Genomic DNA, 17,052 nt, shown 5'->3' on the forward strand with positions numbered 1-17,052 from the left:
CCCCCCCCCCCACACACACACACACACAGTGCTGCTCATGGTTGAGATGGCTTTTTGTTTTGCAGAGCTTTGTGAGGACTTTATGATCTTGTAGAAACACGGCCCAGCCTGTTTTATCTATCTGGTCTCCTATACAGGCTCGTAGACCACCGGGGCTCTGTGCTCATCAATAAATCTGTCCGTTCAACCCAGGGCCCGACTTCCCCATTTCATTTACGCACTCTGTCCTACAGAACGAAGGGATGGACATGGCGAGGGAAATAAAGAAGCCTGAAGATGAGAAATGGACATGAGATGACAGAAGAGGAAGAGTGTCTGAATGGACTGAGAGAGGTGAAAAGCGAATGAGAAAGCGCTCCAGCATGCTCACTGAAGCGCAGGCTCCCGGGAAAAAAAAGAACCCTATTCAGCAGGCTTCGTCCAGATGCTCACTTCAGATGTGTCCCCCTCCAGGCTAGAGCAGGCGAGCAAGAGAGACCGGCACAGGAAAGAAAGATAGCAATCTGATAGCCTGCCATTAACAGGCCAAATAAATAGAGAAAAAAGGCCCGGCTAAACTGTTGACCTCAGTTACAAGGTTTATTAGCAGAAACATTAGCAACAAAGGTGTAATTAGCTTGCAGCTCTGACTATGAAACCGCATCTGGAGAGAAGCTAGTGAATCTATTAAAGACTGGCAGGCTAAAATATCTTTCATTCAAAAGGCTCTACTTTTCACAATGAAACCCAGATAGATAGGTGTGATGCATCTTTTGACACTTCTACTTCTAACACTATATGTATGTAGGAGTAGTATAATCACAGCAGTGTACTTCAGTAATGATAATACACGTAGTTAAAATTAGTCATTTCCAGAGAGAACAAAAGTCCTTCTGTGCAACGAAAGTGCTTCTGAGGAGGTGGAGGTGAAACTACTGAAAGACATTTGTCTAAACACCCTGTTTAATACGTTCACTATCATTACCAAAATACATTGTAGTTATTCTACTGCTATATGCAGATAGTGTTTCGAGTACACTACATTCATTTCATGTACTGCTTGCTGCAAATACACTATTCAATATATCATTCTCTCCTAACCATGCTACTGAATTCCAAACAGAGTGAGGCTATGTCTATTTTAACCCATATAGATCTGAACACTGCATTTTCATTTTAAAACTCTCTCTCTACACTGGCAAACGTTTTCCAAAAATTGCTCGTTCACCCTGAAATGTCTGAAAACGCTTACATCCCTATACTGCGCGTGTGTAAAAATGTGATTTCCGTCAGCCGTTTATTTAAAAATGCAATCTGAGGGTTGTATAAAGTGACATTAATCTTTAACAACGCTATCAACCTGGATAACAGGCACAACATCGTCCACCATCTTGTTGACGATCACATGGGTCACATGACTAACAATACATCCCTGTTTTTGAACAGCTCCGCTTTCAACAGCATTTTCAAATTTATCCACTTGGGAGAGCGTTTTCAAAAAAATTTGTTCGCTGCACAAAAATGCCGTCTCAGTGTGGACAAAAGGCCAAAACTTAAAGAAAAAATCTATTCAGATTAATGTGTATGTACTCTGAAATGTCATCTTTAAGATAAGCAAGACAGTCCCTGGCTATGAACTATTTTTTGCATTTTATCTCCCCCTTTTTACATGTTTTTTGGAAGAAAAAAAAACTGAAACTGAAATCACCAGGCTATTTGGGATATTAAGGTACTTAAGTTTATTAAAATTGCCAAAGGTGGCATAGCAATGCAGTGGGTAGTGTTGCTGCCTTACAGCTCGATCCTAAGCATGGGTAACTGCCTGTGTGGAGTTTTGCATGTTTTCCCCGTGTTCCTTCGGGTTCTCTGGTTTCTTCCCACCTCCCAAAATCATGCATGTAGGTTGATTGGTTAGTCTAAAATTGCCCCATGTGTGAATGTGTATGTGTGCATGATGCCATGCTATGGACTGGATCATCCAGGGTGCATTCCCACCTCACGCCCAGTGTTTCTGGCATAGCACATGGCTCTATCATGAAATGAATGAAAATTGCTAAACAAGGTGCTAAACAAAGTTCCCTCAAGCCAAGGATTAAACATTTCAATTCATTAAATGTCAATTCTTTATTATTTATTATATAAGTAAATTTGCATGAGCTTGCTATTCTTCCCCAACAAACTAACTGCAACAATAACAATAACCCGAACACATTCACTAACAGAAAACAATATTAGAACCTTGTGTCTTTTTTTTTCTTCAAGAATGAGGAGGAGAGAAGGTGACAATACAGTATTGGAATGAATGTATAAATCTATAAACATCAGCACACCTCTGATTCTACACTGTACTGTACACACTCTACACCCTACCCAGCACCCAACTATTCTCTCCCCGGCCATTTTAAGGCCCAAGCCGACGGACTAGATCAACTAGAAATAGCAATTTAGGCTGCTGGTCCCTGGAGACATGCCACAAGGAGTGACGGGAGCGTGAAGTGAAACCTGTCTGTACAGTTCTGAATAATACATGCAGCGTGCTTATTACAAATCCAGCTAGGACACACCAGAGCCGTGCTAATATTACTACCGCCCTCGACCCACACACATAGATACAGTCAAACAGACACACGCACACCGTACTGCTTTACACACTATGCTGCTCTGAAACATGATTTCATGTGAGTAAATAAAAACATATGAATAACAGTTATAACTAATATTAGTTTTTAGTTAATATTGGCTGCTCAGCTGCTCTGTGTATCTCTAAGCATTGTTTTAACACAGTCATCAATATTATCAATAAATGAGAACACAGACTTTAGATATTGACTATGCTGAGGTAAACCACTGAGGCTTGAGTTTAATAGACCACAATTTGGTAGCAATGGCACCATCTACAGATCCTTTTACAGCATGCACTGCAGAAAAACATGAGAAATCTCAAAGACATCCGAGGGCACAATATGACCTAACGTTTTTGAAGAAGGTCAATGTAAAAAAGACCAAAAAACTAAGGAGAAAAATCACAATCTGGTTATCAATTTCTAAATACTGACCCCTGGTGGTCAGCTACAAACATCACCTGTCGGGGTTTCTGCCCTTATTGTTTTTTTAATATTACCTTGTTATCTTGCCCTCACTATGGACATACTCAATACAATACTCAACTGTCAGCACTGTGAAGTGAAGCTTGTTATATTATCATTTGATCATATCATCACAGTCCTGAGGGATAAAATCCAAAAGAAAACCTTGCAATATGATACAATTTCCTTTCTAAAACAAAAAAGACAAAAAAAAAAAAAAAAAACCTGGCAGAGTTTATTAGGGCTTTTGAAAAGCATACCAACAGCATGATGCTACCACCAACATGCTTCACTGTGGGGATGGTGTTCTCATGGTAGTGAGCAGTGTTGGGTTTCTGGCAAATGTAGAACTCTGGGCTATTTTGAGCAGATTCATGACACATGATGCCAATTTAAGCTCGAGGTGGTATCACTACAAAATGTACAAAAGGTCAAGGAAGGAAAATTTTGCTTAAGGTTTTTTTCCCCTTTGGTTTTAGCAATCGTAACCACACTCTTTTTAGTATTAAATTTAATATCATGCTGCACACCATAGCTTGAACATACTCGACGCAACTGTTGAAATCCAGAACTATAAGACGACAGAATACCTAAATCATCAGCATACATCAGATGGTTAATAAGACTATCACCTACTACACATCCAGTCTTACATTCATTTAACTCTGTAGAGAGACCATCCATGTACAAGTTAAAAAGAAGAGGTGACAGTATACCCCCTTGCCGAACCCCATTTGTCATATAAAAGGCTGCCGATACATTCCTACCCCATTGAACTTTTATGGTTTGATGTATATATCAGTAATGTAAAATCCTTATATTACATTATCCTTATCCTTATTATACTTATCTTTATCAGATATGGGAGAATCCCTCTTTCTTGTAATTTTATAAATAACTTAGTATGATTGATTCGATCAAATGCCTTAGATGCATCTAAAAAACACATAAATACTGTAGAGTATTTATATATGCATAAATCAGTGTCATGCTTACTTTTAAAACCAAACAGATTATCCATCTATCCATCTTCAACCGCTTACTCCTTCTCAGGGTCACGGGGGAACCTGGAGCCTATCCCAGGGAGCATCGGGCACAAGGCGGGGTACACCCTGGACAGGGCACAACCACATACACACTCACACACCCATTCATACACTACGGACACTTTAGACACACCAATCAGCCTACCATGCATGTCTTTGGACTGGGGGAGGAAACCAGAGCACCTGGAGGAGACCCCCGCAGCACAGGGAGAACATGCAAACTCCGCACACACATGGCCCCAGCAGGAATCGAACCCCCGACCCTGAGGTGTGAGGCGAACATGCTAACCACTAAGCCACCATGCACCCCAAACAGATTATCTGTAGTTATTAAATATTCTTTGAGCTTATCCACAAAGATTCACTCAACTACTTTTGAAATTATACTTCAAAATTATACTTGCCAAAGCAATTGGCCTATAATTTCCTGTACCAGATATTTTACCTGTTTAATTAAAGATAAAACTGGCACCAGTAAAACTGTTAACATAGAATCAGGTAGCACACCATGAATTAAGAATCCTGTCAAACACAAAGCAAGTACCACTTAAATCTTTGTACCAGCATGCTTTAAATGTTCTGCTGTTATTTGATCTGGACCACATGCTTTATTCACTGCCAGCTTCTCAATAGCGTAACTGACCTCAACAGGTCTAATAATCACACCATCATTATTCGAAAAATGACCAACTTTCAATTCCTGTCTCTTAACACAATTAAAAATATCCCCATAATATTTTCTCTACAAATGAACAATATTCTCAGCCCCAACAAGCCCATCAATGCTAGTTGGCAGTGGTACTTTACTACTATTAATAACCTTAACTTCTTTCCAAAATTTATACACATTATTTTGCTGAAATTTCTTGCCCATTGAGTTTGCGCTCATGGTCAACTCGTTTATTTTGATAAAAACGTACAGCATATTTAAATTTAGCATTTGCCAGTTTCTTTTGTTCATATTCTCACCTATACCTAGCTTTACCCATTAAATCCCAGTTTTTAAATGCATCTTAAGTCTCCAAATGCAGTTTAGATACATATTCATTCCAACCAGCCCTAAAATGATCATTTTGAACCCTTTTTTGACTAAACAGTCTACTGGCATTATTTAGACGGTCCACTATTTCAACATACATCACACATGGGTCACGTATATGTTTAGGATTCTTACAAGCAACCTTACCACACACAATAGTCTCAGCTGGCACTTCTATATTACTTAAACACATCTCTATCAATAGTTTATATTTCCAAAGATCAATTACTGTAAGTATTGCCCGGTCTAATTTTCCACTTTGTTCATAATTATCATAACTGGTCATCTCAGGTAAACTTTCAACATTTAACATCATAGAGACAGGTACAGTATGTGGTCTGTTGTGGCCAGGACATACAATATCTCAAGCTTCTCTAGGCAGTCATGTGCATCCGCTGTACATATACAGTGATCCAGCCAAGATGTCGTATTCCATGCCTCACAGATATATGTATAGCTGTCTACTGGAAATAATATTTCAGCTTGCTAAAATCTGGACAAAACCTGATTAGATGTTATCCAAACAAAGGATTATTATCAGATACATCAGCATTCATATCCCCTACTACAAATATCTTGTATATACACTTTCTTTAATAAAAGAACTTTAAAAAGCAAGCCTATTCATCTTCATCTTGGCAACATTCATAAGAATTCAAAATTACCAAAACATTCTTATGATTATTATTATTATTATATTGCTATACGCCAGTCTACCTCTAATCTAATCACACTGATCCTACTTCTTATGCCATAATATGGCCACACCCCCAGGTATTCTGCCACGTGATATTCCCATACTGAAATCTGTTGTGGATTATCCTACCCCATAAAAATCATCATTAATCAGAGTTAAGCTGTCTAGATCTTCTTTTGATTAAAAACAACAACAACAACAACAACAACAACAACAACAATAATAATAATAATAATAATAATAATAATAATAATCTCTTGTATACATACCGTAGAATGTCTCCAAGAGCTTGTCAATAACAATGCGTTGAGCTTTATCACCAACACTCCGACCCAAGAGCAACCCAGGCGAGTTATAGGACACAACTCTTAAAATTCATAAATCATGTTCACGACTTCATTACAGCAGGCGCATGCGCATCAGGTACCCACACACCTCTTACACCACCAGGTGTTTCTGCATCCATTGGGCCTGCATTTGTCCTGGGTATGCGCGTGCCTCATGGGGTAAAAAAATACCCCACCTGGCCAGAGCTGTGGCTCATATATATCCACCTTATCACACTCAGCAGTTACTTTAAAGTAACTTTATCGGTTCTGAGTAGTGTTCATCTTTTGACAAGTAACGTGGAGTTTATCTTTCATATATTTAACCAATGTCTCCGAGTCTAAGTCAGGCGAAAATTTTGTGGCAAAAACATTCAGCAGCTTAGTCTTCACAACTCGTATATTCCCCCCAGCACAAGTTCCAGCAATGCCGTTTAGCTTCTTCCCTCTGGGTTACTGTTTCTCCTTATCCATTTTTTTCCTAAACACGCTTAAAATAGTATGTCTAAATAAGCTACAACACTGTACCTAACTGTACTATGTACTATGTAGTATGGATTTGGAATACAGCCCTGATGACTCATACCCAATATTAGGGCTGTTCGATTCCATGAATTTTGGAGTCGAGTCCGATTCTGATTCCTAGTAATGGGAATCAGTGGTGTCGGTTTAAGAGTCGATTCCACACAATAGTTTTCTCGATTCCAAAAACAAAGACATAGGGAAAGAGACTGGGCAAGAACAAACCGTGTAATATTATTAAGCACGTGGAATGGCTTTGAAATGCTATTGATTTCAACATAATGCTACTGGTATGGATTTCAAACTAAACACATGACCAGTTATTACCAATTGTGTTTATTTATTTTTTTATTATTGAGCAAAGAAATACTACAGTATAGTATCACACCAGAGTTCTACACCCTTAGCACTTTGTGTCAACCTTTGTTTAACAAACATACAAATATCATTATATATATATATATATATATATATATATATATATATATATATATATATATATATATGTGTGTGTGTGTGTGTGTGTGTGTGTGTGTGTGTGTGTGTGTACATACAATATATCCAGCTAGCCTAACCAAATCCTGAAAATACTGGGCAGTGGAAGCATGTCAATTAACCAGTCAATTAACATTTGAGCTAGGTTAGATTAAAAAAAAAAAAAGGGAGGGTGATTGGTAGCAAATAACACAGATAATATGATAACTTGGACTATATTATAACTAGCTAATTTTATCTCAGTCATGTATTAGAGGCTCCTGGAGGCTGTGGGGACCTGAGCAGTCACTTATATGGTTTATCAGGTAGCGTTAACTGGGTCAAGAGTACTGGGCGTGCTGTTAGGAAAATAGCTCATCAGTGGCGGGTTGTATGACCCCTGCTGGAAAAAAACCCCAATAGAAAACCTCATAGAATTTGAGATAATTTTAATGGTTATGATGGGAATTGTATTGGTTTTAATGGAAATTGTAATGGTCCCTGTGGGTCTCTACTGGTAATTTGTTGACAGTGACACTAAAGACTCCTTCCATAAAGGGTAAAAAAAAAAAAAAAAGTGTCTGCTTACACAGTGTGTGACAGTAGTAGTATCAACACTTTTATCTGTTTATTATCAGTTTTAGATTATGTGGAGTGCTAACCATCCCTGTGAATTAGCTCTTATATCACAACAGTGCATTAATATAAACCTTGCAGACAGAACTCTTCTCAGTGCTGCTGTTATAGAAAATCAACGTCTTCTGACCAATCAGATTTGAGAACTCACCAGCGCTATGGTATATGCATATTTTGTTGTAAAGCAGCAATTATGCCGATATATACGTTGTTGGGTTTTTTGTTGTTGTTTTTTTAAACGTTTATGTAATGAAAGTAATGAAAGCCTCCATATGCCATATGCATCGTGTAACAGAATGTAACAGCCTATGCAGTAATCCCACCACTAGATGGAGCAATTGTACAACCAGTAGTTAGGCTATAATTCCAATTGCCTGGACACAGATTGCCTACTTATATAATCAATACATACACAAATAATACACACATAAGTTACATGCCATACAATAGCGCATTGTTACTGTAAGTGTATAAAGCTTCATGAAAATGTCCACATATGGACAATGATGACTTATCTAACACCCCCCTTTTATTTCTTTATGCTAACTCACATGTTTTGTATTTATAAGCACACAGATGGCGGAAGAAACCATAACTAAATCTTGTTTCTTCTTGTTTTCTTAAAAGACACAAAGTTAACCCATTTTATTTGTGGAGCAATAACAGTAAGTTAGTAAATCAGACTCGTAAAATTCTACATATTTTACAGAGGCAAACAAGTTATTAATGTCATTTATACCACAGTATACCAGAAGGTGTTGATAACGTTTCTGTACCAGCAGTTCTGACAGAGATCTGGCTGCAAGGTTTATAGAAGTGTGCTTGTTCTAACACATGATCATTTTTATAATAACAGTATACCCAGTGACTTGTATATTGGATGTAAATGGATTTTTAAGAAGAAGAAGAAAAAAAAAACAAAGCCTGTAATGGGCTCATTGAACAAACACTTCCAAATTCTTCTTAATACAGCTTCTGCATTTCTGGTTCTTTCACTAAATACCCAACGGCAGTATTTTACAGTTGGTGTCTGAAAGAGCTCCCAATTGGATAGATAAGCAAGAATATTTCTAAAGCCCTTCTAACAAACTGAAGAAATGGTTTAAACTGTATATTTCATCAGTATGTATGAAAGTATGAAAGTAAGAAAATACCTATTCTATATATAACTTACACTCACCGTACACTTTATTAGGAACAGTTGTACACCTACACATTCATGCAATTGTCTAATCAGCCAGTTGTGTTTTAGCAGCCCAATGCATAAAATCATGCAGATACACGCTAGCAGCTTTGGGTAATGTTCACATCAACCAGCAGAATAGGTGAAAAATGTGATCTCAGTGATTTTGACCATGACATGATTGTTGGTGCCAAATGGGCTGGTTTGAGTATATTTATAACTGATGATCTCCTGGGATTTTCACGCACAACAGTCTCTAGAGTTCACTCAGAATGGTGCAATAAAGGAAAAAAAGTCCAGTGAGCAGCAGTTCTGCGAACTGAAATGCTTTGTTGATGAGAGAGGTCAAAGGAGAATGGCCAGACTGGTTTGACTTGACAGGAAGGCTACAGTAACTCAGATAACCACACTGAACAATTGTGGTAAGCAGAAAAACATCTCAGAGTGCTGTACTTTGAGGCGGATGGGCTACAACAGCAGAAGACCTCGTCAGGTTCTACTTCTGACAACCAAGAACAGAAAGTTGAGGCTGCAGTGGACACAGGCGCACCAAAACTGTACAGCTGAAGACTGGAAAAACTTAGCCTGGTCTGATGAATCTCATTTTCTGCTGAGGTACACAGATGGAAGGGTCAGAATTTGGCACAAACATCATGAATCCATGGACCCAACCTGCCTTGTGTCAACAGTTCAGGCTGGTGGGGGTGGTGTAATGGTGTGAGGAATGTTTTTTTGGTACACTTTAGGCCCATTAATACCAATCAATAATTGCGTGAATGCCACAGTCTATTTGAGTATTGTTGCTGACCATATGCATCATTTTATGGCCACAATTTACCCATCTTCTAACTTCTAATGCACCATGTAGCAAAGCAAAAGTCATGTCAAACTGTTTTTTTGAACCTGACAATGGGATGTGGTAGAACAGGAGATTCACAGCATGAAAGTCCACCTGAAAAATCTGTAGGAATTGCGAGATGCAATTATGTCAACATGGACTAGAATCTCAAAGGACATGTTGTAGAATTCATGCTATGAATGTGTTGAAAACAAAGGAAGGCCCTACCCAGTATTAGTATAGTGTTCCTACAAAGTGTTCATTGAGTGTATATACAGTTGCAATCATAATTATTCAACCCCCATTGCAAATCAGGTTTATAGTCAAAATTTACAGACTTTCAACTGTTTGCAATGAACAAATCAAACAAAAGCAATTGAAATAGTTCAACACAATGAATGCTTCAAGTGGTTTCCCCAAATTCAACTGAAAATGCAACTTATAGTGACTTCTCCAGTTTCAAAATTATTCAACCCCCAAAATAGAATCCCTCACAACAGCACAACTATGCAAAACAGGTGTTGACGAAGGGCTTTATTAGTTGCACCAGGTGTGCTTGAACTGGAACACATGAAATACCTGAACTGGCTAGGGTTAAAAAAAAGTATGAAGTACCTGGACGGGGCAGAAAAAGGAAGCTATCAACAGCTGCAAGCAGATTTCTGAGAAGGCAGGTTGTGAAAAACCCTCGAGTGATTGCAAAAGACCTGCAGCAAGACTTTGTGGCAACAGGCACTGAGGTTTCAGTGAGCACAGTAAGGCGTGTACTAAACGCAGAAGGTTTCCATGCCAGAACTCCAAGACGTACACCACTACTGACCCAAAAACACAAGAAAAGTCGGCTCCAAATCATATAAATAAGCCACCGAAGTTTTGCGATTCTGTTCTTTGGAGCGATTAAACAAAACTGGAACTTTTCGACAAGATGGATCAGTGGTATGTCTGGAGGAAGAAGAATGAAGAAAGAACACTCTGTCCACAGTCAAACATGGTGGTGGCTCGGTGATTCTCTGGGGCTGCTTTGCATCTTCTGGCACTGGAAACCTGCAGCGTGTGGAAGGCAAGATGGATTCATTGAAGTATCAGGAAATCCTAGCAAAAAACATCATGCCGTCTGTGAGAAAGCTGAAGCTTGGGCGTCATTGGACCTTCCAACAGGACAATGATACCAAGCATACCTCAAATTCCACCAAGGCTTGGTTGCAGAAGAAGTCCTGGAAGATTCTACAGGGCCATCACAGTCACCTGACTTGAACCCCATAGAAAATCTCTGGTGGGATTTGAAGACGGCAGTTGCAGCACATAAACCCAAGAATATTACTGGAGGCCATTGTTCATGAGGAATGGGCTAAAATTGGAACGCTGCCAGAAACTGGTGTCTGGCTATGCATCTCGTTTACAGCAAAAGGGTGCTCTACTAAGTACTAAAGATCCTTGCTATGAAGGGGTTGAATAATTTTTAAACTGGAGAAGTCATTATAAGTTGCATTTTCAGTTGAATTACAGTTGAAAAAAACACGAAGCATTTGTTGTGTTGAAATATTTCAGTTGCTTGTGGTTGATTTGTTCATTACAAACTGTTGAAAGTCTGTAAATTTTGACAATAAACCTGATTTGCAATGGGGGTTGAATAATTTTGATTGCAACTGTAAGTGCCTTAAATAAATACAGCAATAATAGTTAGTGTCAGCTCTCTGTCACAGTTAGAGCTGAAGCTGTAACTTTAAGTCTTCAGGTTAAAGGGCTTTGTGGTTTCTTGGTAACAGAAGCTTTTCTTTTCTTATTAACATTAAGAGAGTGAGAGAAAAAGAAGAAGCTGGCAAGAGAATGAGTGTTTATAGCTGATGTAACATACATTATGACAGGAATTAACTGATGTTTGATGACGTTCCACAATATTAAACATAATGTGACATAAGGGGAATAAAATACTTCAGAGTGTCCGGTTATTGGAAAATATTCAGCTTCAGCTTCAGGTCCCGGGCCACATCACACCACCCCATCATTGAATATTTTTCTATAACCAAATGCTCCATCATGTTTTATTCCTTACTTGAGAGCTATAATAGACTTGATTCAACCTAGACACGGGAACTATCAATTTTCATCAATCTTTAACTGTACATATACAGTAGATGAGATTGATGAGTAATGCATCCATTACCCATAATCCTCAGTACACACAGCCTGCACAGACACTAGGTAGCGCCTATACCAGAGTCAGACCAGCCTTACAAAAGCATGGTAGGTGGAGCAAAGAGTGATTTTGGTATGGCACGTTGTACAGTGATACATTTCCATCTTCCTTAGGATGGATGCTTCAAAGCACCACGCCATTTAGAAGTGCAAATTGCTTAATAATTTACCAAGCTGGCTGTGTCTTTTAAACATGCTCGCTGTGAGTGAGATCGGTAAGACATTGAGTGATGTGAGTGATCTTTATAAGTATTGTAAAACCTCAAGAATACACTGTGCTTGGATGTTTTACAAAAGAAACCGTGCATAAGTGTGTGTCTGTGTGTGTGTGTGTGTGTGTATGTGCAAATGTGTTCTCAAATTAGGTTCCATGTTAGCACAAAACAATTATTCACAGCAGAGCCTGTGTTGTCACCCACACCCACCCTCCCATTTTAGTGCCAAAACCATATTGCTTGTGTGTGTGTGTGTGGTGCATGTGTGTAAAGTGTGTTGAGGTGCAGGTTGGTGCAGGCGGAGGGCTGTGCTGGGAGTGGGCTGCTGACTCAGCCACTAATGGCGCATTCGTTTATCTGCACTGCAGTGCTTCGCCGCACCCTGCCTCCCTCCCATTCCTTTTCCTAGCTCACTTGCTTTTACAGTACTACACGTGAACACACCAAGCACACAGAAGATGGGGCTGGACACAGACATTTGGAGATGTACACCAAAGCATAATCTGCATAAGTGGATTAAAAGAAAAACTGCAGGGAAATCAGCAGCAGTATTCGGTCTGAGATTTTAAGGTCTGAGATTTTTCGAGAAGGAAAGGCAGAGCTGGAGAGTAAACATGAGAGGAAAGCATGTGACTTGTCAACAGGGACGTGGTAAGGGAGAGGCCGAGAGAAGCTCCAATACTGTACTGCATAGATGCATTTTCCTCCCTTTCCCAAGATAAGCTTCCTGTGACACATTTTCCCAACACTATGCTGGAGCAGTGCGGATCAATCACTCTAAGAGCAAGGAGCTTTGATCAAATCCCCACGGGGCTTCTGAGGTGAGGCAGTTACAGTGGGGACGCAGATACCTCCCCACACAGCTAATGGCTTTGTATTGATCTGCCTGCAAAAACATTACTGGAGCCATGTGCAGAGTCCAGCGAATGTTCACGACACTGTCAAAATCCTGACTCTCAGGCTCATGGAAAGATGGCTCATAATTTTGCACAAACGAGTGTAGAAGAACGCACCAGCCAAAATGAATGCAGTGTGCTGGCCATGCATTAATACCATGTTTAAAGTTCTGCTCAATAGCAGTGCTTCTAGAGAGGTGATGCAATGTGTGGATAGCCAATCAAGAGCCTGTTTTTTTATTTTATTTTATTTTATTCCTCAATAAAATCAGTTGACACATTTTATAACTGGAAGGCTGCTTTATTGTTAATAAAAAGGTTCGTGCTCAAATGAAGACAATTTTATATGTTCGTACTAAGAGTCCAAGTGGTTGTGCCACACACACCATAACATGTCCTCCTACAACACTGTGTCAAACAATAACAACAGTTTGAAAAGCACTTATTTTTCAGCAAAATGGAAAAGCATTTCTATCATGCTCAAAATGAAACTGTCCAGTAACCGAATACTGATAGAAAAGTGAGTTCAGATGGGGGGGGAAGAAAAAAAAAAATCAGAAGGCAAGCAATTTTTTTTTTTCTCACAAGCTAAGTGGATGATACACAAAGCACAGAAGTATCATTGTAACATCAAATCTAGTGGATTGTTTCCCCTTGTCTTGTGTAGGTATTCCTCTGGCAGTATGTCAGACACCTTGTACACACTGAAGTCCCTGATTTGCATTGTGCTCCATTTTCATGTCCCATCTCTTTTCCCCTCTGCAGGTCGTTTGGTATGGCACCATCCTCCGGGGGAAAAAAAACTGCATTTCAGAAATTGCAGAAACATGGAAAAAGGCACACATAATTTGTGAAGTAGCACTAGAAACAAATCACAGGAACTGAAGAAGACAAACAAATGATTTGAAAGATATTACAGTCAGTGTTCTGATCCGGGGATTACGGCACGGAAAGAAAAAGGGGACATCATCATCTCAGTGACTGTTGAGTTCTTCTGACTCGGTGGGTGGACGTTGGCTGAAGGTCGGACGGGGCATACGCGCAGTGTGTGTAGCTCTTAGACAGGACTCAGGATTCACAAAGGTGTGCTGGTAGTGTAATCGTAATCATCATATAGTATTAAGTTCCAAGCAGCTCCAATAAAAACTGTGCGTGAATTTGTTCCCCAAACACAAACAAAAATTGACATCCACTGGACATGTTGCATATATAAACAAAAAAAAAAATCTGACAGTGCTCTTTTATATATGCTCTCATACATATACATATATTACGTATATTCATATATATTTATATACTTTGTCTAATATAGTATCCTTGGTACAATAGATTCAGTTCATTCAGTTCTTCCCCTGACAATTTGAAGTGATCAATAAAAAAAAAGGAAGGTAACAAATTTGACAAGGGCATTAGCTGGAAGCCATTCATGTATTATTGTTATTGTAATAAATTCATTAACCGATTAATAGTAGTCGTTTAATCTGTAACATTCTGTATTTACAAAAACCACAACAAAGCATGCCGGTTAAAAGAAAAGCATATATTACAATACTTGTCGTCTCTCTCAAGTGTTAAGGACATCATAGCTCCCACTGAACCATACATTAACACGTCATACAGTGTGTAAGAGTGATTTTACAACACGATACAATCGCATTCGAGGAGAAAGGGGTGTGTCAGGAGAAACTGCATGGTCACCTATGCTTTTCACTGGGCACCGATTTGGAGTGGAGTCCACAGTTCCCATTCAGGAGATCTCAGGCAGTCGACAGACCAAGAAACAGGTCCGATGGAAAGGGGGAGCTGGGTTGTAAACACTAAATACACACACACTCAGGCTCTGATGGTGTGGATTCTAGTGCCTTCAGTGACTCGAGGTCATCGTCACCTTTCACCTTCTATGTGCATGGGGTTATGAGGGCAGAGAAGAGCTTGGCAGGTAAGAGCGAGTTAGAACAATTTTTTTAAAAAAACTGTCACTTCACCTTTTCCTTTGTGAGAAAAGACTGATGACTGATCTTGGTTGTTCGTATTTGTAAAACATCTTCTCTGGTTCCCTGTAATTCTTACAGCAAGACATTCGAATAGCCCACGCCATAATGAGTAGAAACAAAGAATAAATAAAAGACATTTGGAGGAATTACATTTTTGTTCTTTTCCAAGCTTTAAAAATGTTTCACATTCAGAGCAAAAGTGGATGGCAGTTTGCTCAGGCTTGTCATATAGACAAATAGTATTTAAAAAACAGATGAACTTTCCATAATTGCATAATATTCACCGTCACAGGCATCCTTCACCATAACCTGCATTGTTCCTTTTATCACTTCATTCTCAGAGCACAGCTTCATTGTATAACATCCACTCTATAAATGCCCCACACTACACGTTTTGTATTGTCAATATTTACTCTATTATTCAGAAAGCCACCCAGTAGATGCATTCATAATAGCTACCCTACTGCTCTCCCTAATGTCTCCACGACAAAACAAACGTCCTACAAAACACACAACCCTTGATATGGTCACCATGATTATGCATTACCTTTAAAACAAATAGACTGAAACAACATTAAAAAAAAAAAAAAAAAGAATGTTAAAGAGGTCACCTCCAAGAGAGGTCTGGTCCCGACTGACAAAGTATTGTAAGAGATTATAGATGGCATGGTGGCTTACTACAACCTTCATAGACCCTTGATTGCATGTTGCAAGACTGGAAATTAAGGGCTAAATCATATTGCTGGTGTGAAAGGAAAATAAACGAATGAAAAGGTTTATTTGCCCAAGACTTTGATTTGAATAGAAACCTAACCAAAATTTCCAAATGTCTGGGGTCGTGAAAGTCTGTGGACCTACAAGTGCTTCAACTGTGCCACAATGTATATAGAATTTTTTTTTTTTAACTACTTTTTTAATCCACTGACTAACTATATGGATTTTGCATGATCTGAAACAAAGCAATGTTAATGGTGGGGTAAGTACAACCAGAACAATTAAGAACCATTTTTGAGTATTACCAATTGTCCTTTTCCAGTCATTTCTATTGAAATATTTTCCTGTGGACAGCCTCCAACATATGGTCAAGCCACATTTGTGGTCAAAGTAGAAGTGTCAAGTGGACTATGATTATACATGCATGATTTCTGATCAAAACATGCCACCATGCAAGTCATTTCTATGCACTGAACGAGCACAATTAGTTACTTATTTATCTGGAACTCAGTCTGAACATGTCCCTTACAGCCCAAGTCAAAACCCTGATTAATGAGCCCAACCCAATTTGCAGTGTGGAAGTCTATGTATAAAATGTCTTTTTTTTTAATGCAAGTATAACAAAGAGATGATGAAAAGACTAGCGACATGGGCCAAATGTTACTTTTTACCTTCATTTTTGTTTCTCAAATAAGATGCATATATATATATATATATATATATATATATATATATATATATATATATATATATATATATATATATATTCATCTCACATAACCCTTGCATAATTTTGTTATTTTCCTCAGTTTCCCCTCTAATTTCAGTCCACTCTACTGTAATCTGTTCCTTTTCTGGTCAAAGGACAATGTTCCAGAAATTTTCCTGTACCGAGTGGGGGGTTTCCAGCTGGATTTCGGCAGTGTTTATAAGGGGCAAATCTGTAGCAGAGGAATGCTAAAGTCCACACGGAGTGGTGTATATTCTATGGGTGGTGGTCCCTAACGTAGATATCTGCCATGGCCTTTCATCGTGTTTGTAGTTGCTTTGTTGAGCTGTAAAATCTTGGTCGCTGAGTACAGATGCCACACAGTAAGCTCATTAAGGTTTGATTTGGTCATAATCAAAGTGGTAAGAAACCAAGCTGCTTTCTCTGCACTGGCGCATCTGTAATGTCTGTAAACAACTTTTTTTTTTCCGCTTTTCTGGGT

At 38.9% G+C, this 17,052-nt stretch overlaps 1 protein-coding gene across 1 annotated transcript in view; it reads right to left on the reverse strand.

The window, feature by feature from the left end:
- Positions 1-6,700, reverse strand: part of fignl2 (fidgetin like 2) — a 66,215-nt gene extending 59,515 nt beyond the window's left edge. Inside the window, exon 1 of the mRNA XM_053644193.1 lies at positions 6,117-6,700. The gene's annotated coding sequence lies outside the window, so the exon portion shown is untranslated. The remainder of the gene's footprint in view (positions 1-6,116) is intronic.
- Positions 6,701-17,052: the final 10,352 nt, after the last annotated feature.

This window comes from Ictalurus furcatus, chromosome 15, assembly GCF_023375685.1.
Source record: "Ictalurus furcatus strain D&B chromosome 15, Billie_1.0, whole genome shotgun sequence".
Lineage (NCBI taxonomy): Eukaryota > Metazoa > Chordata > Actinopteri > Siluriformes > Ictaluridae > Ictalurus > Ictalurus furcatus.